Source organism: Dioscorea cayenensis, chromosome 16 (assembly GCF_009730915.1).
Source record: "Dioscorea cayenensis subsp. rotundata cultivar TDr96_F1 chromosome 16, TDr96_F1_v2_PseudoChromosome.rev07_lg8_w22 25.fasta, whole genome shotgun sequence".
Classification (NCBI taxonomy): Eukaryota; Viridiplantae; Streptophyta; class Magnoliopsida; order Dioscoreales; family Dioscoreaceae; genus Dioscorea; species Dioscorea cayenensis.
In genome coordinates, this window is record NC_052486.1 from 17265589 (window position 1) to 17291933 (window position 26345).

General features: G+C 42.5%; 1 pseudogene; it reads left to right on the forward strand.

Annotated features, from left to right (window-relative positions):
- LOC120278567 overlaps positions 1-14181 on the forward strand; it is a 16090-nt pseudogene extending 1909 nt beyond the window's left edge.
- The last annotated feature ends 12164 nt before the right edge of the window (positions 14182-26345 follow it).

Genomic DNA, 26345 nt, shown 5'->3' on the forward strand with positions numbered 1-26345 from the left:
GCTATGTGCCCCCACGCGGCTGATAAGTGCTTGTGTGATATGAATGTGATCGCTTCCCCGCAAGTGTACGGGATCGCCAAGTAATACCTCGTGCAAAGACACGAGGATCGTATTCCACGGGGCTAAGGATCTCCTATTACTCCTTCTCGAGCTATTATCTAGCCTAAGATCTTAAGTGATGGATTTACTCTACTAAATACAAATAAAACTAAACACAAGATTTGCTAGCAAATTAGAGAGAACAAGCAATAAGCAAGCAAGAGAATCAATGAAAGTGCAAAGGCCTATGGATGTGGATCCCCTTGAGGGGTTATCATGCAACATGGATGATGATTTAAAGATGCAAGGGTAAATTGGACCATGAGATTCCAAGATTAGAACAACCCCAATTTCTCGGCGATTGAACCCTAATCCCATACGAACATAGATAGGAATTTCTTCCAAATCTACATTCCCTACGATTGCATTAAGTACAAGGAAATCTCGCTTAGGAATAAACCTACTCTTCTTCGGATTAAACCTACATGGAGGGCTACCAAACACCCGATTTCTGGGCGTGATGATACAAGTATCCCCTTCTAATCCATTCATGACCTAATACATGCGAGCAAGTCACATCTACATGCATCATTCATAAAAAGAGCTACGGATTTCTCCTTGGTGTAACACTTAGCATGAAAAACAATGGATTAGATCTCAAAACATACCCAAGCATAGAATTAACGAGTAATCATCCAAAATACATGATAAAACCCCCCAAGGTTCACCAACACCCGTGGCCTTGGGGGTCTAGTGTGTCATCATCTCATAACAAAGCATACAATCAAGCAAAAACATGAAACAAAGACATAGTATGACACTCCCTAGATGAAATGGTGAAGGTTGAGGCGAGAATATGCCGAATGACGCTTCCCCGCCAAAGGAATGCCGAATGACGCTCCTCTAGCCGCGGTTCTCCTTCCTTCAAGTCGTGATCGATCTCCCCTTTGAATGATGTTGCCTTCTTGCCTTGAGAGCCTTGGACCTTGGGCTTCAATGATCTTCTAGCTTTCTGCCCTCTTTCTCCTCCCCAAGGTCGCCCAAAGATCTCCCCAAATGATCTCCCCAAAAGTCGGCCAGCAAAAAAAGTCCTTTAATCAGCCCCTAAAAGTGAGTATATATACCCCCGAGGCATACGGGCCGTATAGGGGTCGTATGGGGGTCATATAGCACTCGAAAACCCCTAGATTCGCATTCCATACGGGTGCATATGGCCTCCATACGGCCCCGTGATAATCGGGTAGTATGGAAATCGACGTAACACCAAATCAATCCGTTGCTATAGTAGATACGGCCCCCATACATCGGGTAGTATGGGGTAGTATGAAATTCCTCGCTTTTCTCTTTTTGCCAAAATGATATCTTCTTGTTCTCCATGGCTTCCATATGCCCTACAAAGCAAATAATAGATGATTAAGCGTAAAACGGGCATCAAACCTCACAAAAATACATGCAAAGTGCATACGATATATATATGAAAAACACCCTACATTTAGACACTTATCAAACATCCCCACACTTAAGCGTTGCTTGTCCCCAAGCAAACAACTCATGAAAAAAACAAAGAGATCGAGAAGTGGCTAAATGCAATACCTCGCTCAAGCAAATATAAGATTCCAAAAAGCAAAGGATAATGAAACATAGATGTTGAGTTATAGTCATTAAGCATAATAAAAAAATATCCCTGTCTCACCCCTAATATGTATGTGCGTAAGTGAATCCTTTATCTCATTTGCTCCCGATCCGTCTAGCTCAAGGACTTCAATCAAGACAGCTCTAGATGCTAATCACTCCACATACAAAGAATACTAAGTCTTAAACTACTAAGTGCTACTTCAATGGCCAAGTAAGATCCTTCTAATTCTATAGCTTGAAACTAAATCCTTTTTTTCTTTTCAAAAACCTTTGGTAGGTACTCAAAAAAAGATCACTAGGGTTTTTTTATTTTTCAACTCAATATTCAACATTTTTTCTCGAGTCCCGATTAACGAGACTCGCATCAAAAATCATTTTAAAAATCTTTCTAGAGGATGCACATGCTGGTTAGGCACAAGAGCCACCCAACTACTCGACATAGCCTACATAGACGCATTCATGCTTCATTAGCGGAGGAATACCGACATAGACTCATTTTCACTTTCACTCTCACCCTAGATCATATCTTCGTAGTACACTACATGCCATAAAAACTCGGATTAGCTCAACAAGACTTAGAAGTTCTTAAGAAAAACATTGAAGGATAGAACTTAGTGTTCTAAGGCCAAGTACTCAAAGTAGTGTGTTAAGCATACAAGAGAGTTAGAGTAGTCACATTGGCTATTCCCAGGGCATCGACAAAAAATTCAGTGCACAAGACAATACTATGGGGTGAAACACGATTCAATAAAGCATAGAAACAAATAACTCACATCAATCATTAGTCCAAGCTAAAAGAATCTTACAAGAATGAATAAAGCCATCATTGGTAACACTAGCATGTAAACAATGGTCCTAATACATGAAATACACCCATCCCCACACTTAGTGTTGTACATTGCCCTCAATGTACACTAATCATGAAAAACATGCAAGATGGAGCAATGAAAATAATTGAGGAGGGTGAAAAACAAAACTTCCCCGGTTTATCTTGTGTTCGTCGTGAGGTATGACTCGACAAAAGGTGTGGTGAGCAACACATGTCTCGTCCGACCTCCATTAAAAACTAGGAAAGCTCACCAAATTCCCTCAATGCCCTGCAAGGCAAAAAGGGGGCATCATCATTCCATAAAGATTTTAAAAATACAAGCACAAGGGAAAAACTAGGGAGTAGTCAACAAAACACAAAGATGAAAATAACATAGAGTTCGACAACACAAGTCGGTAGGGTAGAACCATGCCAACTCAACAAAATACAACAAAAATACAAAACAAAGCAAACTAAAGTAAATGCTAGGTGTCCATGCTCATCCTTGTCCTTAGAATTAAGTCTCTCATAACAAAATGACATCTTGTTCCATGTGGTCACCCCGTGTGGTGTAAATATCACTCCATGGTTTCTTGTTAATTTCTTCATCCCCAAAATTCCTACAAACCATGAAAAACTCAATCAAGCATAGAGGAATCCAATATGATTCAAAATGTAGTGTAAGAGATGAAGAAACAATGAAAATTATGATGTATAGTGTCCATACGGCCGTATGGGGGCCGTATGGGTACTGCTCATTTTCGACGTAACCTCCCCAAAAAAACATGAAAATCGAAAAATTTTTTTACATAATTTCAAGGGATACTTCATCCATAACAATCACACCATCCAAACCAAGCAAAATGCTAAAGAAATTCCACACAAAAACTCCAAGAATGCCCAAGAAATGAAAAAGATAAAACTAGGGCATTGAAAAAGCATACCGACGAAATCTTGAGAAAACTAGCATTAAACTCGAGGAAAACTACTAGATCGACCTCTCAAATGGATGAGGAGAAGATTTTGGAGAAAAAAATGAGGAGATTCAGCCAAGAAATGAGTGAGAAAGAAGAGAAAAAGTCGGTGGAAAAAGAGAGAAAAGAAGAGAATGGAAGAAAGAGAAGAGAGAGAAGAGAGATGAGGGTTAAATGGGCAAGAACTGGGCCATACGGCCCCCCATACTATGGCCCAGACTGATGGGAGGGATCCCGTATGCAGAGGGGCCGTCTCGAGATGGCATGCAGAGCCTCGGAATTGCTCTGTGTTCATCTCAGACGACCTCCATACGGTCTAGTAAGGTTGTAAACCTTATAAACTCACTCAAAACTTCTAAAACCTGCTCCAAATGATGTAAACATGGTATGGCAAGGTCGAAGGCTTCTCCAAAAATGAATGAAATGAATAAAACGACGATCTAGTGCATGAATTAACACCTAAACAGGAGTTTCTCAAGAAGTTGCACAAATATACCACAATTAAAACGATAGAGCATTGTGCCAAGTGTGTGAGCATGAACTTATTCAAAAACAAACAAGTCTAAGAAATACGAGAATTGAAATGAACTAAGAACTAAAATACGAAAAATGCAAGCAAAGACCACCGAACACTTGGGTTGCCTCCCAAGAAGCGCTTGTTTAACGTCATGAGCCTGACGTACCTTGTTCCTTACCTCATGGGGGTTCAAACAATTTGAAGCCACCCCCGGTTTCCCTTGTAGTGTTGCTTTGGAAGTAAAGTTTCAATCGTTGCCCATTGACTTTAAAAGTGCCCTTTTCCGGGTGAGTTACCTCGACCGCTCCATGGGGAAAGACTTGAGTGACTGTGTATGGGCCTGACCAACGTGATCTAAGCTTCCCAGGAAATAGTTTCAACCTTGAGTTGAAAAGTAGAACTTGATCGCCCTTGTGAAATTGCTTAGGGTGCTTGATGCGTCTGTCGTGGTACTCTTTTACTCTCTCTTTATAGAGTCTCGAACTTTCATATGCCGTGGAGCGCCACTCATCAAGTTCATTTAGTTGGAGTTTTCTCTTGCAACCTGCGAGAGAAGAATCAAGATTTAGAAACTTTATCGCCCAATAAGCCTTATGCTCAAGCTCAACAGGTAAATGGCACGCTTTTCCATAGACCGGACGATATGGAGTGATTCCAATAGGAGTCTTGTAAGTCTGCTCAGAGGGCCCAGAGGGCATCATCTAGATGTTCTGCCCAATCTCTTCGGTTTTGAGACACAGTTTTCTCTAGGATTCTCTTTAAGTCCCTATTGGACACCTCTACCTGCCCGCTGGTTTGTGGATGGTAAGGTGTTGCCATTCTGTGGGATACTCCGTAACGCTTCAGAATTTTGGCAAACTGGGCATTACAGAAATGAGTGCCTCTGTCACTAATGATTGCACGCGGTGCGCCGAACCTGGAAAATAATTTCTTTAAGAATTTTACGACCACCCTCGCGTCATTTGTTTGCAAAGCCTGGGCCTCCACCCACTTAGACACATAATCAACTGCCACGAGGATAAACTTGTATCCTTGGGAGCTTGAAAAGGGTCCCATAAAATCAATCCCCCACACATCAAAAAAACTTCACGAGCTTGGTTCCAATTTTGGGGCATCTCATCCCGGCGAGCTATGTTGCCGACCCTCTAACATCTCGTCATGTGATTGAATGAATTTTTTTGTGTCTTGAAATATTGATGGCCAATAGAAGCCCTGCATCAAGAATCTTTTTGGTCGTTCTATTTGCATCATAATGGCCACCGTTGGTCCCGAGTGGCAATGCTTCAAAAATACTTAGACCCTCCGCTCTAGAGACGCATCTTCGAGCAACCTGATTGGAGCACACTCTAAATAAGTATGGATCTTCCCAAATATAGTGTTTAAGATCAGAAAAGAATTTCTTCCTCTCGTTGATATGTAAACCATTTCGGATGACCCCACCAACCAAGTAATTAGCAAAAATCAAGCAAAACCAGGGTAGTTCCTTCTCTTCAATCGCTCGAATATTATACTAGATGCTCCTCAGGGAATGAGTCATTAATGTCCTTTTCTCTTATAGTTTCTGGGCCAGGGGCTTCTAACCGGGATAGATGATCGGCAGCTAGATTCTCCGCTCCCCGCTTATCCTTAATCTCAAGGTCAAATTCTTGGAGCAACAAAACCCACCTTATCAAACGAGGTTTTGCATCTGATTTGCTAAGTAGGTACCTCAACGCCGAATGATCAGTGTACACCACAACCTTAGAAAGAACCAAATATGACCGAAATGTATCAAAGGCAAAGACCACGGCAAGTAGTTCCTTTTCGGTGGTAGTGTAATTCAGTTGGGCACCCGTTAGAGTCTTGCTTGCGTAGTAGATTGGGTGGAAATGTTTGTCTCTCCGCTGACCAAGCACAGCCCCAACTCGCAAAAATCACTCGCATCACACATCAATTCGAATGGGGAATCCCAATCGGGAGCGACCATGATGGGTGCTTGGATTAGCTTCTCCTTGAGCACCGTAAAGGATGCCATGCAATCGTTATTGAACCTCGAATGGGACATCTTTTTCCAAAGAACCCTTGTTAGGGGCCCTAGCAATTTTTTTGAAAAAAATCCTTGATGAATCGCTCTATAAAACCCGCATGTCCCAAAAAAACTTCTTATGTCCTTCACGTAATTTGGGTTGGTAGCTTTTTCAATGGTAGAGATTTTTTTGCCCCCGTCAACCTCAATTCCATCTTTTAGAGATTTTTGTGACCCGAAAACTATCCCTTCTTGGACCATAAAATGGCATTTCTCCCAACTTAGCACCAGATTAGTCTCTTCACATCGAATAAGGACCAACTCAAGGTTCTTGAGGCAAACATCAAAATGAATCACCGAAGACGGAGAAATCATCCATGAATACCTCCATAAAATCTTCCACCATATCCTCGAAAATGGCCGCCATGCACCTCCGAAAGGTAGCCGGGCATTGCATAACCCGAAAGGCATGCGGCGATAAGCAAAGGTGCCATAGGGACAAGTGAAGGTGGTCTTTTTCTTGATCTTCGGGGCGATAGGGATTTGGAAATAACCCGAGAACCCATCCAAAAAGCAATAGTAAGAATGTCCAAACTAATCGCTCTAGCATCCGGTCAATGAATGGTAGGGGAAAATGATCTTTTCGGTGGCGCCATTTAGTTTTTCTATAGTCGATACATACTCTCCACCTCGTGAGTTGTACGAGTTGGAATCAACTCATTTTTTTCATTGGTGATCACAGTCATACCCCCCTTCTTTGGGACCACCTGGACGGGCTTACCCACTCACCGTCTCGATATCGGGTAGATAATGCCCCGCGATCGAGTAGCTTGATGATCTCTCGCCTCGAACCACTTCCTTCATGTTTGGGTTGAGTCTTCTTTGGGGCAAGGCTCTGGGCTTGTGTTCATCCGTCATTAGAATTTTGTGAGTGCAAACCGACGGATTTATTCCTTTTATATCCGCAATCTTCCAAGCAATCGCGCTCTTGTGCCTCATTAGCATATCCACCAATCTATTCTTCTGCTCAGTTGATAGTTTTGCGTAGATGATGACCGGAAGCTGCGTATTTTCTCCCAAAAAAAGTATATTCAAGATGGTCCGGTAGTGATTTTTAACTCCAAGTCGGGTGCTTCCTGGTTGATGGCAGAACTCTGCTCCAAAGCCCATCACCCCTGCTTTCCGACCCTCGTAATATCATCGAGTTGTTTTCGATACCATGGACACCAAACTCACAACATCTAGTATCACATCCGTGACTTTCATGTCAGATATAATCGAGGTTCCACATCGGATTCCCCTGCACTCAATGCTAGCATCCGCCCATTTCAGTACAATCCTCCAGAGTGGGAATCATGGCAGTGGATCTCTGACCCTCGGTAGTCAACATAAACAGTTCGGCTAGTGACATGTTTACTCCACTCACTGATGGGGCACCACTTTCCAAAAAGGTCTTAAACATCTGCGTGCGTACCACTTCCATCATAAGCTATACTAGGGTCCCCCGATAGTAAAAAGTGCGTCTAGACAATCATTCGGAAATTGTGAAACATGAAGTTGGGCTTGCCCATTAATCCAAACCCGTCAAATCTATATATGTAGTCTTCCAACTTGATGTTCGGATTTGCCATGTATGGTGTAATCAAGGTCGATGGATTCGAACGTGTCATGCACGAGACCTTGCACAACCAAGAAAAAAATTGATAGAAAGTTAAGATCAAGGGAAAAGAAAAACAACAAATGAGTAAAGAATGAAATGGCTAGAGTAATAATCTAAAAGTTTCCTAGAATTCCTTAATGCTCTCGCAACGGGCGCCTAAAAACTTGATCGCTTCCCCGCAAGTGTACGGGATCGCCAAGTAATACCTCATGTAAAGACACGAGGATCGTATTCCACGGGGCTAAGGATCTCCTATTACTCCTTCTCGAGCTATTATCTAGCCTAAGATCTTAAGTGATGGATTTACTCTACTAAATACAAATAAAACTAAACACAAGATTTGCTAGCAAATTAGAGAGAACAAGCAATAAGCAAGCAAGAGAATCAATGAAATGCAAAGGCCTATGGATGTGGATCCCCTTGAGGGGTTATCATGCAACATGGATGATGATTTAAAGATGCAAGGGTAAATTGGACCATGAGATTCCAAGATTAGAACAACCCCAATTTCTCGGCGATTGAACCCTAATCCCATACGAACATAGATAGGAATTTCTTCCAAATCTACATTCCTACGATTGCATTAAGTACAAGGAAATCTCGCTTAGGAATAAACCTACTCTTCTTTGGATTAAACCTACATGGAGGGCTACCAAACACCCGATTTCTCGGCGTGATGATACAAGTATCCCCTTCTAATCCATTCATGACCTAATACATGCGAGCAAGTCACATCTACATGCATCATTCATAAAAGAGCTACGGATTTCTCCTTGGTGTAACACTTAGCATGAAAACAATGGATTAGATCTCAAACAAACCCAAGCATAGAATTAACGAGTAATCATTCAAAATACATGATAAAACCCCCCCAAGGTTCAGCAACACCCGGTGGCCTTGGGGGTCTAGTGTGTCATCATCTCATAACAAAGCATACAATCAAGCAAAACATGAAACAAAGACATAGTATGACACTCCCTAGATGAAATGGTGAAGGTTGAGGCGAGAATATGCCGAATGACGCTTCCTCAAGCCGCGGTTCTCCTTCCTTCAAGTCGTGATCGATCTCCCCTTTGAATGATGTTGCCTTCTTGCCTTGAGAGCCTTGGACCTTGGCTTCAATGATCTTCTAGCTTTCTCGCCCTCTTTCTCCTCCCCAAGGTCACCCAAGATCTCCCCAATGATCTCCCAAAAGTCGGCCAGCAAAAAGTCCTTTAATCATCCCTAAAAGTGAGTATATATACCCCCCCGAGGCATACGGGCCGTATAGGGGTCGTATGGGGGTCGTATAGCACTCAGAAACCCTAGATTCGCGTTCCATACGGGGTGCATACACCTCCATACGGCCCCCATATACTCTGGGTAGTATGGAAATCGGACGTAACACCAAATCAATCCAGTCCCTATCACAGGTCATACGGCCCCCATACTCGGGTAGTGTGGCGGTAGTATGAAAATTCTGCTTTTTCTTCTCTTTTTGCCAAAATGATATCTTCTTGTTCTCCATGGCTTCCATATGCCCCTACAAAGCAAATAATAGACGATTAAGCGCGAAACGGGCATCAAACCTCATAAAATACATGCAAAGTGCATACGATATATATATGAAAACACCTACATTTAGACACTTATCAGAATGCGTATCATTCTTTCCTTATGTTGAGCATTACGTTTCTCGGGTTTTTACACTAATATGTGTGTTTTTATATTACTGTCAGTGTAGGGTTGTGAGGCCGAGTATGAAGGAAAGAAACCAATGTGGATCATAATGCACCGATTTTGGAGGAAATCTTGCTAAGGTTCAAAAGCGAAGACATAGGTCAGGTGTGAGATGCTAGAGTGTGTGCCAACCTCCTCGTATTTGAGTTAGCACAACCACTTGGAGTGGCACAAGGGCAGTCACACTCAAGCATTCCGACTTACGCACATAGAACAAGATCTCTACCAACTTGTCCGTCATTAAAGAAGCAAAGCGATCCACGACGTGAACGTGTGCCCGTTTGCGTCACCTCGATGAAAGTATGGACTCGGGAAGTATTTTAGGCCAGGTACTCGAGGCGTATCCTATACCGGACAAGGGAATCCTTGGATGATGAGTAGAGGACTTTCCACAAGACCATCGACACGACTATCTAGGGGGTTTCTCTATGGATTTATTGCTTTTAAATTCTATTTCTTTGATTGTACTTAGCTCCATGGAGAGCTAAACCCCTAGTCGGTACTTGGGTATTTGTGAACCCTATGATGTATTTGTTTCATTGAATCTCTTTATTATGCTTTCAATTAATTGATGTTTGTTGTGAGTTCCAACCTTGAATGCTTGATTGTAAGAACATTTCCCCTAGAGTGACACTAGGGTTGAGAGTTATTGTTGGTAACCTTGTGAGTGAGTGACACACCACGAGCGTTAGACAAAGCTAGGTTGGAGAGGGTTGAGAGAGTGGGTCGAGAGGTACAGGAGCGTCCCCTTTCCCCTCCGACGTGATAGATTCTACCTCGGTTCCTCGAGTTCTTTGCGGCCATAATAGAGTGAATGGTCTAAGAGATGACCCTCCGCTGGGGCTTAGTTGCGCGTGCAACGGAGTGAAGCATTGAGGTGATCTTAGTATCTAGGGCTTAATCGTGGTTAGGGACCTTCCACCTGGACCAAAGGGTTAGGTCTATAATTAGGAAGAGATTTATCACTTGGAATCCCTAGAGCTCATTGCAACTCTATTCGAGTGCGAGGTTGAGAGGTTATCTAATCTCTCCTCCGGGACATGTATAGAGTTAGGCATAGTTGACCTTAGATTTGGGACTATGTATTTAAGGATTTCTACGACTCACCATTGCATTGATTAGGAAGCATAATAGAGGGTTCTTGCACTTGAAACGATTATCCTAGGCGGAGCATTATCCGAGTACCTCATCTTTATCGATTGCCTTACCTTCTCCTTTACTCGTGCTTTCTTACTTGTTGTTTTTACTTTTGAGAATTGAATCATTCTCACACTTATCACTCATTGATCTTTCACATAGCTAAGAAGCGGATTAAGTGTTTTTATTCCCTACTCCCTGTGGATTCGATACCCGCTCATCCTAAATTATTACTTCGACAAACCCGGGCACTTGTGGGATATAAGGGAGATGCCCAAGGTTGGAAAAACGGTCACAGATGCGGATTCCCAAGGGGGCTACTATAGTGAGTAGGAAATTGAGTAATAAAGCACGTGGCTAGTTGGACCGAGAAAACCAAGACCTAGGTCAACCCGATGGTCACGGCAATTGACCCCTAACCCGGTGCAAGTGTTTAGCGCGGAATCTCTTCCACCAAACTTCCCACACGGTTGCAATTAACAAGTTCCCCTTGCTTATATCCCGCAAGTACACGGGCTTGTCGAAGTAATAATCTCGGGTGAGCGGGGTCGAATCCACAGGGAGTAGGGGGTGAAAATACTTAATTTGATTCTTAGCTATGTGGAAGATCAATTGTGATAGGTGTGAAATTGATTCAATTCTCAACAATAAAATCAACAAGTGAAAGAGCAAAAGTAAGAAGAGGGTAAGGCAATCGATAAAGATGGGGTACTCGGATAATGCTTCACCTAGAATAATCGCTTCAAGTGCAAGAACTCTCTATTATGCTTCCTAATCAATGCAATGGTGAGTCGTGGAAATCCTTACATACATAGTCCCAAATCTAAGGTCAACTATGCCTAACTCTATACATGTCCCGGAGGAGAGATTAGATAACCTCTCAACCTCGCACTCGAATAGAGTTGCAATGAGCTCTAGGGATTCCAAGTGATAAATCTCTTCCTAATTATAGACCTAACCCTTTGGTCCAGGTGGAAGGTCCCTAACCACGATTAAGCCCTAGATACTAAGATCACCTCAATGCTTCACTCCGTTGCACGCGCAACTAAGCCCCAGCGGAGGGTCATCTCTTAGACCATTCACTCTATTATGGCCGCAAAGAACTCGAGGAACGGAGGTAGAATCTATCACGTCGGAGGGGAAAGGGGACGCTCCTGTACCTCTCGACTCACCCTCTCAACCCTCTACAACCTAGCTTTGTCTAACGCTCGTGGTGTGTCACTCACTCACAAGGTTACCAACAAGAACTCTCAACCCTAGTGTCACTCTAGGGGAAATGTTCATACAATCAAGCATTCAAGGTTGGAACTCACAATAAACATCAATTTATTGAAAGCATAATAAAGAAGTTCAATGAAACGAATACATCCTAGGGTTCACAATCATCCAAGTACCCACTAGGGGTTTAGCTCTCCATGGAGCTTAATACAATCAAAGAAATCGAATGTAAAAGCAATGAATCCATAAAGAAACCCTGTCGATGGTCGTGTCGATGGTATTATGGAGAGTTCTCTACTCGTTGTCCAAAGATTCCTTCATCCGGTATAGGATATGCCTCGATCGAAGCTCCCCTACCAACCTTCTTCCTAATGGAATCACGATGTCGGAGCCGTAGAACTTCTCCAAAACCTTGGCCAATACCCCTCGAAACCCTAGCCGAAGTCCTCTCACAAATTGGGGAAAAGATGGAGAAAAGAATACCAAAATCGGGGCTGAATCGGTTTTAAATAGGGCTGGAATTGGGCCACTCCACGGGCGTGGACGATACACGCGCCCGTGCGGAATGTCCACACGGGCGTGGATAATTTCCACACGCCCGTGTGGATAATTTCCACACGATCATGCTGATTACTCCCGAATTCCATACTTTCAATGGGGTAACGCAAACGGGCACACGTTTACGTCGTGAATCACTTGCCTCTTCAATGATGTGCACGTTGGTGGATCTCTTGTTCTTATATGCATAAATCAGAATGTTCGAGTGTGACTGCCTTTGTGCCTCTCCAAATGAATGTGCTCACTCGAATACGAGGAGGTTGGCACACACTCTAGCATCTCACACCTGACCTATGTCTTCGCGTTTGAACCTTAGCAAGATCTCCTCGAAAATAGGTGCATTATGATCCACATTGGCCTATTTCCTTCATACTCGGCCTCACAACCCTACCTGCATAAAAGTAACATAAAAACACACATATTAATGTAAAAACCTGAGAAAAGTAATGTTTAACATAAAGAATAAACGCTTCGCATTCATATCGCACAAGCACTTATCAAAGGAGAATGTCGGTTTTCACAAGTTAGGGTGGAAACACAAGTAGTTTTCAACCCTAGGATTAGAGGGGTACAAATACCCGATGGTCACGACATATTTATACAATGAACCCTTCCTAGTTTGGTGGAGTCTAGCACTAAGGCAATGGTCATGCTACAAAGTGCTACCAAGAATTTGATACATCACTCAATCAAATGTACCAAAACAAGCAAGAACACCAAACGAGGATCACAACAAGCCAAACATGCATAAACTACTCAAACAATCCAAAACATCACAAGTTCACCCCCTAGGTTCACCTACATCCGGTGACCTAGGGGTTTAGTTGTTCATGTTCAACAAGAAAACCAAATAATCCATACAAACAACTAAAGTAAACATGAGGAACACTCCCTCAAATGATGAAGGTCGAATGACGCAAGAATCCCCGGAGAAAGCCTTCCGAAGACGCCACTTGAAGGGGTGGCTTCCCGTTGTCTTCAACCTCCAAGCAATGATGCCCTAGAAGTAGATCCTCCACGTTCTTGTTCTCCCCGCCGAGAAAATGCTCGGATTTCCTCCCTTTTTGCCCTCCTAAAGCTTGGGTTCAAGTGATGTGGAAGTGTTCTCCAAACCCTAGCCGGCCTTATCCCCAAAGAAGAAGAAGAATCAAGAAGAAGATGCTCAAGAAATGCCCTTCAAGACCTTGTAAGTGCCCAGATCCCGACCGGTAAACGGGTCAGTATACCGGCCGTATACCGACGCCTCGGGAATTTCAGTTTTCTGCCGAGAACCTCACGATGAGCTACAGTGACTGCTACAGTGAAATGCCGTTTTGATGCAGAATTCATCCCCAATCGCGTCGCCGAGCTACCAGGGCTTCTAAAGGGCCTGAAATGCAAAAATACTACAATTTAGACCAAAAAGGCATCGATTAAACAAATAAATATAAAGAATAATACAGAACAAATACATGCAAAATACATACTTTTAGACGTTTATCAACGGCCGTTTTGATTTCTGCAGTATTGAATCCTTGAGTTCCTTTGATTGATTCTTCTTCAATTCTGGCAGGTATGACCCCCAAATCTAAGAAGGAAGCCAGTAAGCATCCACGTGAGAATTCTCTAGAGCCTAAGCATATGGAGTTTGCGATTCTCGAGCAATGGGCACGCTTTGAGAGATTAGCAAAACTCAAGTTCGGCCAATCCCGTTTTCCAGATCTGAGTGCTGTGAGAGAGATCCAGTTGGCAGACGACATGGCAGATGAGGTCAAGTAGTTACTCATTGTGGGGAATTGGCGCAGTTTATTGCTTATTCTTGAGCCGGCTATTCGTATATTGATACTGGAGGTACTTGCATCATTTGAGTTTGACAGGCCATACTCTAGTTTTGACAACATAGACGCTATTCAGTTCAGAGCATTCGGCTAGTACCACAACATGAGTGTTACATAGTTTTCTGTCTGACTAGGACTTTATGATGAGGCGTATGTAGACACTGAGGAGTATGAGCAGTTACCTACAAATTACCAAGGAAGTTTGACTCCACAATGTGCGTACAGAGTGTTGTGTGGACAGGGACAGTATGCGCTGAGAGTGTGAAAGGCGACGTGCCTCTCCAGACCAGCATATAGATACATCTACGCCGTTCTGAGCAGGTCAGTGAACGGCGGTGGTGATAGCGCCGTTCTACTCAGCTAGTAGCAGTTGCTCTACTTGTATTCTATGGTACAGAGTCAGCCAATTCACTTGGGGCACATCTTGGTAAAGTACTTACGGCATCAGGGTCAGTATACCAGGATTGGCATCCCCTTTTCCGGTCCCTACATTACTAGACTCATCATCGGGATGGGTTTGCTAGACGCGATCAGGGGTCCGAGAAGACGATTGTCCTAGCACCCGTCATATTGAAGACTATGCGACTGATGGGTATGATCAAAAGTATAAAGGCGGGGTGTATGTGATGAACATGCCCTCACCAGAGCCAGTCGAGTCCGAGGAAGATGCAGCCAAGGATTTATAGCCTGCGCTCGATCGCCAGCCTGAGCAGATGGAGACCGAGGCACCATATACAGGCCTTGAACAACAGAGAGGTCATGGCGCGTCTCGATATCTTACAGCAAATCCTAGAGCGAGAAGCGACCTCACTTTTTGTGATGAGACTTAGGACCCCTCCGGCATCACCAGCGTTACCATCACCAGTTCTAAGAGCACTAGTTAATCCACCTGTACCATCTTCTTCACCAGCAGCAGCAGCCAAGATAGCAGATGATACCGACACTTTAGGTGTCTACTATTTTACTTGTTTTCATATTTTATTTCTACATTTCTTTTTGGACTTGTATCACTCAGAAAAGATCTTCCTTCTGAGTTTATCTTTTATCTTCCATTGCTTTGAGTTGTATTTCATTTCATATCTTTATATACTCAAGTTATTTTGTTTTTGTTGAGCTTCACTGAACCCTCTTGTGTATACGTGCAGATGGTCTTGTGAGTATGGAATTTGAGGACTAGTCATGGACACGGTTAATGTGATATTCACATGGCCTTGTGTGCTTGACACGACCGAATATGCGTGTAAACCATAGGGAATAGTGCTTAGAACTACCAAGATTGCTATTTAACTAGAACGAAAATATGTTGAAAGTGATGTGAAAACAAACTCAATGCAAATGAAAATAAAAAAAGATAAAGGTGGCGCAAGTAAAAGATAGGGGAGGCAATCGACGATAAATGGGATATCCGGATATTGTTCAGCCTAGGACAATCGTTTCAAGTGCAAAACCCCCTATTATGCTTTCTAACTAATGCATTAATGAGTCATGGAGATCCTTTAATACTTGATCCCAAATCTAAGGTTAACCATGCCTAACTCTATACGTGTCCCGGAGGAGAAATTGAATAACATCTCAACCTCGCACTCGTATAGAATTGCAATGAGTTATAGGGATTCCAAGTGATAAACCCTATTCCTATGTATAGACCTAACCCTTTGGTCCAGGTGGAAGGTCCCTAACCACAATTAAGCCCTAGGTGCTAAAATCACTTCAACGCTTCACTCCGTTGCATTCGCATCTAAGCCCCAATGGAAGGTCATCCCTTAGCCCATTCACTCTACTATGGCCACAAAGAACTCTTGGAACCTAGAGGTAGGATAGATCACACCGGAGGGAAAAGGGACGCTCCGCTACCTCTCGACTCACTCTCTCAACCCTCTCTAATCTAGCTTTGTTTAACTCTCGTGGTGAGTCACTCACTCACAAGAGTTACCAACAAGAACTCTCAACCCTAGTGTCGCTCTAGGGGAGTATTCAAACAATCAAGCCTACAAGATTGGAACTCACAATAAACATTAATTAATTGAAAGCATAATAAAGAGATTCAATGAAAAGAATACATCCTAGGGTTCACAAATACAGAAGTACTCACTAGGGGTTTAGCTTTCCATGGAGCAAAATACAGTAGATAATGAAATTAAAAGTAAAAAGATGCAATCCATGAATGAAAACCTGACAATACAGAAGCACGGGCTTGTCGAAGTAATAATCAAGGGTGAGCGGGGTCGAATCCACAGGGAGTAGGGATTGAAAATACTTAATTTGATTCTTAGCTATGTGGAATATCAATAGTGATAAGTGTGAAATTGATTCAATTCTCAACAATAAAAACAACAAGTGAAAGAGCAAAAGTAAGAAGAGGGTAAGGCAATCGATAAAGAATGGGGTACTCGGATAATGCTTCACCTAGGATGATCACTTCAACTGCAAGAACTCTCTATTATGCTTCCTAATCAATGCAATGGTGAGTCGTGGAAATCCTTACATACATAGTCCCAAATCTAAGGTCAACTATGCCTAACTCTATACATGTCCCGGAGGAGAAATCGAACAATCTCAACACCTAGCACTCGCATAGAGTTGCAATGAGCTCTAGGGATTCCAAGTGATAAATCTCTTCCTAAATATAGACCTACCCCTTTGGTCTAGAAGGAAGGTCCCTAGCCCCAATTAAGCCCTAGATACTAAGATCCTCTCAACGCTTCACTCCATTGCACGCCGCAACTAGGGCCCCAGTGGAGGTTCATCCCTTAGACCATTCACTCCATTATGGGCCGCAAAGAACTCGAGGAGCGGAGGTAGAATCTATCACGTCGGAGGGAAAGGGGACGCCCTCTGCACCTCTCGACTCACCCTCTCAACCCTCTCCAACCTAGCTTTGTCTAACGCTAGTGGTGTGTCACTCACTCACAAGGTTACCAACAAGAACTCTCAACCCTAGTGTCACTCTAGGGGAAATGTTCATACAATCAAGCATTCAAGGTTGGAACTCACAATAAACATCAATTTATTGAAAGCATAATAAAGAAGTTTAATGAAACGAATACATCCTAGGGTTCACAATCATCCAAGTACCCACTAGGGGTTTAGCTCTCCATGGAGCTTTGTACAATCAAAGAAATCAAATGTAAAAGCAATGAATCCATAAAGAAACCCCCTCGATGATCGTGTCGATGGTCTTGTGGAGAGTCCTCTACTCATCTTCCAAAGATTCCTTCGTCCGGTATAGGATACGCCTCGATCGAAGCTCCCTTACCAACCTTCTTCCTAATGGAATCACGATGTCAGAGCAGTAGAACTTCCCCAAAACCTTGGCCAATACCCCTTGAAACCCTAGCTGAAGTCCTCTCACAAGTTGGGGAAAAGATGGAGAAAAGAATACCAAAATCGGGGCTGAATCGGCTTTAAATAGGGCTGGAATTGGGCAACTCCACGGGCGTGGACGATACACGCGCCCGTGCGGAATGTCCACACGGGCGTGGATAATTTCCACACGCCCGTGTGGATTCTCTGTTTCTCTTGTTTCTCGGCCGGCTGTGAACAGTGTTGCTACAGTGATTGCTACAGTGTTGCTACAGCCTTCGACCTGATTAACTTCCCAATTCTATACTTTCATCGGGGTAACGCAAAGGGGCACACATTCACGTTGTGAATCACTTGCTTCTTTAATGATGTACATGTTGGCGGAGCTCTTGTTCTTATATGCATAAGTCGAGAATGCTCGAGCGTGGCGCCTTTTGTGCCCCTCCAAATAGATGTGCTCACTCGAATGCGAGGGAGGTTGGCACACACTCTAGCATCTCACACCGACCCTATGTCTTGGCGTTTTGAACCTTAACAAGATCTCCTCCAAAATAGGTGCATTATGATCCACATTGGCCCATTTCCTTCATACTCGGCCTCACAACCCCTACCCGCGTAAAAGTAACATAAAAAAACACATATTAATGTAAAAAAACCCGAGGAAAGTAATGCTCAACATAAGGAATGAACGCTTCGCATTCATATCGCACAAGCACTTATCAAAACCCTCTTGTGTTCGTGTCGAAGGTCTTGTGGATCGGCCGCGTCTTCTTCAAAGGTCCCCTCGTCAAACCTAGGGCACACCTCGCGGGATCGGTGCCGACGAAAGCTCCCATAATAGCTCTCTTCTGAAGGAAACGCGGTGTCAAAGGCCGTCAAACCTTTCCAAAGCCTTGCCAAAGCCCTTCCAAACCCTAGCCGCCGGCGTCTCCAAAGATAGGGAAAGGTGGAAGAAAAGATAGGGGAAAAGATATAGAAATCGCGGCTGAATCGTGGCTTTTAAAGGGCTGGAATCGGGCATTCACACGGGCGTGTGGAATTTCCACACGGCCGTGTGAATTCTCTGGAATTCTGATTTTCGACCGGCTGTAAACAGTAACTGATATAGTAAATTGATGTAGCGTTTGCTACAGTAATTTGCTACAGTACTTCTTGCCAAAAAACATTCCCGAATCCACTTTTCATCGAGGCAACATAAACGGGCACCGTTTATGCCGTAGATTGCGTTGCTTCTTCAATAAACGGTTTCATTGGTGAAGATCTTGCTATCATTGCCCAAGTTGGGATACGCATATGTGACTGCCTTCGTGCCCCTCCAACTCATTGTAATGGCTTGCATACATGGAAGTTGGCACACATTCACGTATCTTAGAGCCCCACTTGTGTCCTCGCATTGTTGCTTCAAAGATTCCACCAAATAGTACATACACGATCTACTTCTGGTTTCTTTTCTTAAAACATAGCTTCACAACCCTACAAGCGCAGAAGAACACAAATACACATGTATTAGCACTTAAACCTGATAAAAGTAATGCTCATTGTAAGGAAAGAACACTTCACATTCTTATCACACAAGCACTTATCAAACACCCCTACACTTAAGCTTTTGCTTGTCCTTAAGCAAAAATTAAAACATTAAAGCATAGACGAAGGAAATATTGGAAGTACTTGGCCTTAGGTTCACCAAAGCATACAAAGAGAGCATTCTACAAGTAAGGGAAATTTCAACACTAAATGCGAAAAATCAATGCTCTAGCTAAAAACTTAAATAAAAAAGGACAACAAACCCAAAATCGTGTAAGTGTGTGAACTCACTCAAGTCAATCCAAAGTTCTAAGTATAAGGGACTTATTTAACTATAAACAGTAACAAAATTTCAAAGATGGTAGTAGCTTCACACATTTTCTAAGGTAGCCCTTTCCAAAGTGGTCGCTAAGGTGGCTTTCACACTTACGAGGTGGTAGCTCTTTCTACCGGAGTGGTAGCTTTCACTCATCATATGAGATAGCTCTTTCTCTCATTAGGGCCACTAAGGTAGTATCCGACTTATGAGAGTAGCTCCATACTTCATAGTTGGTAGCTCTTTCCACCCAACAAGTACAACTAAACAATAAAACTATTTTGTTCTTTCTTTTCATATTTCCATTTATTTTTTGTTTTTTTTTGTTTTTTTTCAGCAAAATAATATAAGAAACAAAACGAAAACTAGTCCCTTTTAACATCAAACTTGAGTTTCCAAAAAAGTTTAAAGAGTGAGTAGTGGACAGGTGTCAATAGGGCAAAAATTCCTAAAAGGTCAAGCAAGAACTAGAGCATGAGAACATTAAATGTTAAAAATTCTCCTATACTCAAGAATACAATCATTGCAACTAAGGTGAACTGCCATTGGCTACGTGAGTATGTATGTTAATCAAAACTTGCAAAAGCCATGTGCAATGTGAACTCCCCCCCACACTTAAGATGTACATTGCCCTCAATGTACACATGCAAGCACAATAAAAGTAATACAATTTAGAACACATGTGGGAGTGGGCAATTGAAACAATACTCCCCTCAGTTCTAGTGGTGCGTTTGATGGAGCTAAATCCTTGGGAGTTAAATTCCAATGGGTTGTGAAGCACACACACGGCCAAGTGTAAAACACATTGACCGTGTTTATGACTAACCCTCAATTTCCATACTGACATGACCATCTGCACACATACACAAACGGGTTCAGTGAAGCTCAATAAACAAAAACAACTCGAGTATATAAAAAAATAAAGCAATGAAATATGACTCGAGACAAAACTAAAACATAAACTCAGAAGGAAGATCCTTTCTGAGAATACAAGTCCAAAATAAAATGCAAAAAGAAATAAAATGTGAAAAATAAGAACAGAGAAGGTAAAGACGCCTCAAGTGTAGGTGTCAATTGTTGGTGCATCTGTTGCCACTGCTGGTGAAGATGATGCTGGTGCTGCAAAATAAATGAAGATTGGGCAAAGAAAAGAGAAAGAGAAGCTGACGAAATGAGAATGAGATACTAGAAAACGGCAGGAAAACTCAAATGACAACCCTTTAAAATGACGGTAAGAGGTCAGGAGAGTGCAAGGGTGTTCTCTGAGTGATTAGGAGTGTAAAGATGAAGAAAACCGAAAAGATTTTAAAGAAAACCCACGGCTCTTAAGTTTTTGTGCATCCACACGGGCGTGTGGAAATTACCCACGCCCGTGTGACTCCCCAGGAGAGACCCACAGGGGTAGACACACGCCCCTGTGGCTTTTCTGTCCAATCGAGAAAATTCTCTAAGTGTTTCACACGCCCGTGCAATAATTCCACACGGGAGTGGATCCTTACTGGGCAATTCGCAGGGGCAGGCGCACGCCCCTGTGTCTTCTCAGGATGGAAGAGAAATTCTCTCCAGAGAAACACACGCCCGTGCGAAAATTCTGCACAGGCGTGGACCATCACAAGGTCGCCACTGAGGACGCAGTCCACGCCTGCGCCGCCTCTCGGATGAGCTCGGAACGAAAACGCATGCCCGTGGGAAAATTCCACATGGGCGTGTGTTTTCTCCGACACTTAGAAAAACTTTGCGTGCTCGCAGAAAAATTCCCCGAACACAAATATACACTCAGAGCCTGCCTAACAATGCAATTTTAACCCGAGAAAACACAAAAAACACGCTCAAACGACAAAGATTCTTTGCCACACAAGATTAGGCACATGATAACACCACAATGTCCACAAGAAAATCACAGCGAAAGCATCTAAGAATCAAGATACCAACACTCAAGGCCTTATTCATGCAAATACTAACTAAAAACTAGAAAAACATTAAAAACTTGGGTTGCCTCCCAAGAAGCCCTTGTTTTACGTCACTTAGCTTGACGTACCTCTTCCTTACCTTATGGAGGCTTGAAAAGAGTTTATTCCTCCCGACTAGACATTTCATAGCTACTTCCTTTAAACCAAAAATCTACTTGCCGGGGTGGAATATTTGTTGGAGAGTCTAACCATCTTACCTTTGGCCTCCAAGGAAACAATTTGGGTTGGGAATTGTCTAAGCTTAACACAGGTGGGTCATTAGATGGCTTCAATCTCCTACCCACATCGTCTTGCAAACCCAAAATCTCTTTCTTGCAATTTATGAATTGATCAATCCCGAAGAGTGGTGCTTGTTCCATTACCTTAGGATTTACTTCTTCTTGTGTATTTTCAGCTTGAAAGGAACATGACACTAGCAAATCCCCTTTGAAAATTTTCTCGCTCACAAGCACAATTTTCATTCACACTGTCCAAAATCTCAAAATGGTATTCAGCTTCTCCCTTTTCATTTTCTACACCAATGTACTCAATTTGCCCAACTTCTTAATTATCGTTCACTACTACATCATCTCTATAAGGAACTTGAATTGCTTACTCAAATGCTTGTTGTTCCTTGGAGAGTGTGTCAAGTATCCCTCCTAATTGATGCTCAAGGTTTTTATAGGAGGCTTCACGACATCTTAGTGTGGTCTCCATATTTTGAACGCAGACATCGGATGCTTCAATGAAGTTAGCTAATACTCTTTGCAACTGAAGTGCATCCTCTTCGAGTATCTCACCCTTTTGACATTCCTCTTGAGGTGCTTCCCAATATTGTCCATCACTATTCCACAAGAAGTTTGGGTGGCCCTTTTCAATTGGATGATATGTGTTGCAACAAGGAATGCCCTATTGTTGTGAAGCAATAATTCTATCAACTTTTCCATTCAGAGCTTCAACTCGAGAATACAGAGCAAAGAGCGGATCGATCATCATTTAAACTCCTTGCAAGAAAAAGTAAGACATGACAAAAGAAAATAAATGAGAATGATGGAAGAATAAGAAAGTGTGAAATAGAATGAATGATAAATAGTCAAAATAGCAAAGTGCAAAGTGTCTCTAAATGCCTATTCCCCGGAAACGGCGCTAAAAACTTGACACGACCGAATATGCGTGTAAACCGCAAGTGCACGGGTGTCGAAGTAATAATACCCCGGTGAGAGGGTAGTCGAATCCACAGGGAATAATGCTTAGAAGCACCAAGATTAATATTTAACAAGAACGAAAATATGTTGAAAGTGATGTGAAAACAAACTCAATGCAAATGAAAATAAGAAAAGATAAAGGAGGCCCAAGTAAAAGATAGGGGAGGCAATCGACGATAAATGGGGTACCTTAGAGCCCCACTTGTGTCCTCGTTGTTGCTTCTAAGATTCCACCAAATAGTGCGATACACGATCTACTTTTTGGCTTCTTTTTCTTAAAAACATAGCTTCACAACCCTACATGCGCAGAAGAACACAAATACATATGTATTAGCGCTTAAACCTGATAAAAGTAAAGCTCATTGTAAGGAAAGAACACTTCGCATTCTTATCACACAAGCACTTATCAGTGCTCCACAATCCATTGGAACTCAACTCTCAATGAATATAGCTCCATCAAATGTACCATTAGGAGTTCAGTGGAATATTGTTTCAATTGCCCACTCCCACATATGTTTTTGATTGCTTTATCATTTATTGAGCTTGCATGTGTACATTGAGGGAAATGTACATCTTAAGTGTGTGTGTGTGCGTGTGTGTGTGTGCGTATGTGTGTGTGAGTTCACATTACACAAGTTCTATACTTATGCTTTTTATTATACATGCTCATGTAGTGAATAGAGGTTCATCTTAGTCTGCAATGGTTGTATTCTTATGTTTAGGAGAATTTTTTTAACATTGAATGTTCTCATGCTCTAATTTTTACTTGAATTTTTTTAGGAAATTTTTACCCGATTGACACTTTTGTTGCACTACTCATTCATTAAAACTTGTGGAAACTCAAGTTTTACATTTAAGGGACTAGTTTTTAGTTTGTTCTTTTCTTTAGTTTCTTTTGATGGTGGAATGAAAAAGAGATTATGTTGTTTTTGTTTATGTATTGAGGGTGGAAATGGCTACCACCTATGAAGTATGAAGCTACTCTCATAAGTCGGATACTAGTTATGCCCTAATGAAAGAAAGAACTATCTCATGGGATGAGTGAAAGCTACTACCATGGTAGAAAGAGCTACCACCTCTAAAGTGTGAAAACCACCTTAGCGGCCGCTTCAGAAAGGGCTACCTTAGAGGATGTGTGAAACTACTACCTTCTCCATTCTTTTTGTACATAAATAAGTCCCTTGCACTTAGAACTTTGAGGAGTACACGTTGGGTTGACTTGAGTGAGTTTCACACACGTACACGATTTTGGGCTTGTTGTCCTTTTTGATTCGAGTTTTTAGCTAGAGCATTGATTTTTCTTATTCGGTGTTGAAATTTTCCCTTACTTGTAGAATGCTTCCCTTGCATGCATTTGGTGAACCTAAGGCCAAGCACTTTCATTTTTCCTTCTTATGTGCTTTAATGTTTTATTTTGCTTGAGGACAAGCAAAAGTTTAAATGTGGGGGAGTTTGATAAGTGCTTGTGTAATATTAATACGAAGTATTATGTTCTTACATTGAGCATTACTTTTCTCAAACTTTATCGCTTATATATGCGTATTTGTGTGTTTTTGTGCATGTAGGGTGTGGAGATGATTATGAAAGAAAGAAACCAAAAGTAGATCATGGATGCACTTTGTTGATGAAATCTTAGAGTGAACAAACACGAAGACACAAGTTGTGCTCAAAAGACATGTGATTGTGTGCCAACATCTCACTGTCTTAAAGTAAATACATGGTTTAAAGGGGCACAAAGGCAGTCATATTTGCGTTTTCCAACTTGTGTAAGGCTAGCAAGTATTCCGTCAATGTGATTTTTATAGAAGACAAAACGCATGATCTCCCGCATGGATGTGTGCCCATTCATGTGGCCTCGATGAAGAGTGTGGATTCGGGAACATTTTGGTGAAGTTACATGTGAGCGTTACTATTCACACCTCGAAGAAAACTAAACTTCCAGAAATTCACATGGGCGTGTGAAAATTCCACACACTCGTGTGGATGCCCGATTCCAGCCTATTTATAGACGCGACTTATGACATTTTGGGGACTCCTTTTCCAATCCTTTTGCTATCTTTTCCCATTCTTTGGAGGCACTCACAGATAGGGTTTGGAGAAGCATTGGCAAGGCTTTTGGAGTGGTTCTACGGTCTTCAACACCGCATTCCTTCAGAAGAAAGTTATTGGGGGAGCTTTCTTCAGCATCGATTCGGTGAGGTATGCCCTAGGCTTGACGAGAGAACCCTTGGAGAAGACAAGGCCACTCCGCAAGACCATCGACATAGAATACGAGGGGGTTTTACTTATGGATTGCATGTATTTACATTGGATTTCATTATTGATTGTATCTTACTCCATGGAGAGCTAAACCCCTAGTGGGTGCTTGGACTTGTAAACCCTAGGATGCTTTTGTTTCATTGATCTTTCATTATGTTTCTTTAATTGATGTCTTTAATTGAGTTCCAATCTTGAATGCTTGTTTAAATGATTTTTCCTTAGAATGACAGTAGGGTTGAGAATCAACATTGGTAATCCATGTGAGTGAGTGACACACCAAGAGGGTTAGACTAAGCAAGATTAGAGAAGGTTGAGAGGGTGAGTCGAGAGGTAGCGGAATGTCCCCTTTCCCCTCCAGTGTGATTTATCCTACCTCTGTATTCTAAGAGTTTTTTACGGTCACAATAGAGTGAAGTGTTAAGAGAGGAACTCCATTGGGCTTAGTTTCTTAAGCAACAGAGTGAAGTGTTGAAATAGGATTTATCAGTTGGAGTCCCTAGAGCTTTAAGCGACCTTATACAGTATGAGGTATTGAGACTGAGTGATTTCTCCACCGGGGCATAGTATAGGGTTAGTCACGTTTGACCTTAGGTTTGGGACCATGTATTTTGATCGCTTCCCCACAAGTGTATGGGATCGCAAAGTAATACCCCTCGTGCGAGCACTAGGGGATCGTATTCCCAAGGGCCCGAGAAGCTACTCTCACTTCCTCTTCGCTATGTTGTTTAACCTCCAAGTTTGAATGTGATAGTGATAAAACAAATAAACAAGTAAAATGCAAATAAAATGCTAACAATGAAGGCAAGATACGGGGGATAATCAAGGAAAGAAAGCGGTCGCGGATGAGGATCCTCTCAGGGGCTACTAAAGTGTGCAGGATGCTAGAACTAACATGCAAATGACTAGTTGGATCGAGAAAACCCTAGATTAGGTCAACCCGATGGTCACAACAATTGACCCCTAATCCGGTATGAGTATTGGATACGGAATCTCTTCCACCCAAATCATCCTACGATTGCAATGGGAAAGGTGGTTTTCTAAAGTTAGGATTAGAATACAAGCTAATACATAACCCTAGAATTGGAGGGGTATAAATACCCGATGGTCACGGCGTATTTATACGTGTTTCCCTTCCAAGCTTGGTGAGTCTAACACTAGGGCAATGGTCATGCAACCTAGCATTACCTAAGAATTGATACACCGGGTTCTCATACATACCAAAGCATTCAAATACACCAAGCAAGGATCACAAACAAGCCAAAAATCAATAGAAAGAACCAAGCATCCATACAAGCAAATGTTCACCCCCAAGGTTCACCTACATCCGGTGACCTTACTGTTTAGTTGTTCATAGTCATCAAATACAACAAGAAATCCATGCAAACAACCAAACAAAACATAAGAAACACTCTCTCAAAGAATGAAGGCCGGAGAAGCTTCCAAAGACGCCACACAAGAGGTGGCTTCCCTTGTCTTCAACCTCCTCTACACAAGCCCTAGGAGTAGATCTCGCCCAAAATCGCGCTCTCCTCATCGAATCCTCTGTGGAAATGCCCTCAAAACCTTACTTCTAGGTCCGATTTGGTGTGGTGGTTGTGAGCTCCAAGAAGAAGGCCTCCCTCCCCCCTTCAAAAGAAACCCTAACAATGCTTATAAAGGGATGAACTCGGGCTTCCCTGCGGGTGGTCTCACCCTCACAATA